The 2789-nt window shown below is 46.5% G+C and overlaps 1 protein-coding gene across 9 annotated transcripts in view; it reads right to left on the bottom strand.

The window, feature by feature from the left end:
* Positions 1-2789, bottom strand: part of DMD (dystrophin) — a 1922593-nt gene that overhangs the window by 535082 nt on the left and 1384722 nt on the right. The window lies entirely within an intron of this gene.

Raw genomic sequence — 2789 nt, 5'->3', positions numbered from 1 at the left:
GCTCCGAACTCCCTGTAGCGCCTTGACCCAGAGCATTTCAGCTTGCCCCTCCTCTGACCTCAGTCTGCTGGCAGAGGATGTGTATTGCTCCTGACATAGAGCACCACACCCCCACCTTTCCTTCCTTCCTTCCTTCTCTATTCCACCTGTAAAGCCTATAGCCCCTAATGCTAACTGTCTTTTGAATGAACACGCTGGTGATCACTGTGATTTGTATGAATCTTGTACTGCCATAAGCAGGGGAATGAACTAAATGATCTCATGAGGTCACTTCCAGCCCTACTTTCCTATGATTTATGGAGTTAGGTAAGGTTTTCTTAGACTTAAGTGCCAAAAATTATGCCTGTCTCACTTTAGATCCCCAGGTCTTTTTTGTAGAACTGGTCCTCATCCTATTAAACCAATTCAAAAGATTGTTACAAGACTTGATCATGATCTAAAATTAACTTTACAGGGAGAGGCTATACCTAAAGGACAATTTAATCTTGGAGACCATGGGCAAATGGTGCCTCTTGGCTCTGGTGGGATACCAGTGGCCAATCACTGGCGGGGAGCAGCCAATCATTGATTGGGGGGGAAGCGCTGATGGCAACCCCAATGTCCTGTTTGCAAAACTGGAAGAGCCACCAGTACTTCTCAGGGCAGGCACTGACTAGCGTTGCCCACACCCCGGCTGGCAAAGGCCAGTTTTAGGCGGGGCATGTGCCTGCTCATGCCCCCTCTATCCATCACTTATGTTGGAGACTAATGGCTGAAAGTTGTATAAATCAAAATAAGATGTCTTTCTAAAAGATACATTTCTACTCCAGCTATAATTTATTGAGCTAGATATTGGAATCACTATGCAAAAATTCTGTGACCTGTGCTATGCTGAATCTCAGACTACATGAGCACAGTCATACTTCTGACTTTGAACTTTATTAATGTATTTTTAAAAAACCTAAATATATTTTTTGAGTTCATTCTTGAATACATACTGATATCTCCAATATATAAACAATCATCAGCTATTTTCTTGTATCTGCCTTTCTTTCTCCAAACATACTATGAGACAGATGAAATCTTTCTGACCAGAGAGTAGTAAGTGTAAACTGAAGCTAATGTGAGCCAAGTTGATATGATGGGGTTTTATGCACTTTTATTATCAGTGTTAGTTATAGATGTGTCAGACGTTGATAAGTAGGTATAGTAGAAGAAGATTTTTTACTTCTCTTACTCGTTTAGAGATAGTTTTACAGTATAAAAGATAGCACTAGAAATTAATAGTTTATATAAACAGAAAAAAGAAGAAATTGCTGGGGATGTGAAAAGTATACCTCTTCTGCTCGGGCCTGTAGCGGGGCTGTCAGGAAAGCTAAGGTGGACATAGAGCTAGGACTAGCATCCAAGATCAAGGATAATAAAAAGTCCTTTTTCAAATACATAGGGAGGATGAAGAAGGCACCGGGTAATGTGGGGCCCCTGCAAGATACGCTGGGCAATCTGGTGGTTGCGCCAGAGGAGAAAGCGGAACTCTTTAACCAATTCTTCATGTCTGTTTTCTTGTGCAGGAACTGGGACTTCCCCGCTGTGATGCCAGATGGACTCGAGGGGAACGCCTCCAGACCTCAGGTTGGGGAGGACCAGGTTAGAGAGCTTCTGGAGGGGCTGGATGTGTTCAAGTCAGCGGGTCCAGATGCTCTCCACCCCAGGGTGTTGAGGGAGCTAGCAGGGGTTATGGCAGGGCCCTTGGCACGGATTTACGAGTGCTCGCGGTGCTCGGGCCAAGTGCTGGATGACTGGAAGATAGCTAAAGTGGTCCCCATCTTCAAAAAAGGGAAGAGAGAGGACCCGGGCAACTACAAGCCCATCATTCTTACCTCTATCCTTGGGAAACTTTTTGAGAAGATCCTCAAGGAGCACATCTGTAATGGGCCGGCTTCAGGGATGATGCTCAAGGGCAACCAGCACAGTTTCATTAGGGTCAGGTCATGTCAGACCAACCTGATTGCCTTTTATGATCAGGTCACAAAGGCAATAGATGCAGGTGTTGCTGTGGACGTAGTCTTCCTAGACTTCAGCAAGGCCTTTGACACTGTCTCCCACCCTATACTCATTAAAAAACTAGGTGATTGTGGCATTGATGCCTATACACTCAGATGGATTGCAGATTGGCTCAAGGGTCGTATTCAGAGGGTGGTGGTGGACAGGTCATATTCGACCTGGAGGAAAGGGGGCAGCAGAGTCCCCCAGGGCTCAGGACCTTGGGCCCATGCTGTTCAATTTCTTCATCAGCGATTTGGATGACGGGGTGAAATGCAACCTGTTTAAATTCGCTGATGATACCAAAATTTCAGGTGAGGTGAGCACGCTAGTAGGGAGGGAAAGACTGCAACAAGACCTGGATAGGTTACAGGAGTGGGCTGACATAAATAAGATGCGCTTCAACACTGACAAGTGCAGGGTGCTGCACTTAGGCAGTAGAAACCAGCAGCGCACTTATAGATTGGGAAACTCCCTTCTTGAGAGCACGGAGGCAGAAAGGGATCTTGGAGTCATTACCGACTCCAAGATGAACATGGGCCGACAATGTGAGGTCACAGTTGGCAGGGCTAACCGCACTTTGTCATGCATCCACAGGTGCATCTCAAGTAGAGCCAGGGAGGTGATCGTCCCCCTCTATATGACGCTGGTCAGGCCACAGCTGGAGTACTGTGTCCAGTTCTGTGCGCCCCACTTCAGGAGGGATGTGGACAACATTGAAAGGGTCCAGAGGAGGGTCACCCACATGATCCGTGGACTACAGGGCA

The sequence above is a fragment of the Crocodylus porosus genome, unplaced genomic scaffold (genome assembly GCF_001723895.1).
Source record: "Crocodylus porosus isolate Cpor-Errol unplaced genomic scaffold, CroPor_comp1, whole genome shotgun sequence".
NCBI lineage: Eukaryota > Metazoa > Chordata > Crocodylia > Crocodylidae > Crocodylus > Crocodylus porosus.
The sequence above is the reverse complement of the archived record's forward strand: the minus strand, read 5'-3'. Positions and strand labels throughout refer to the sequence as shown.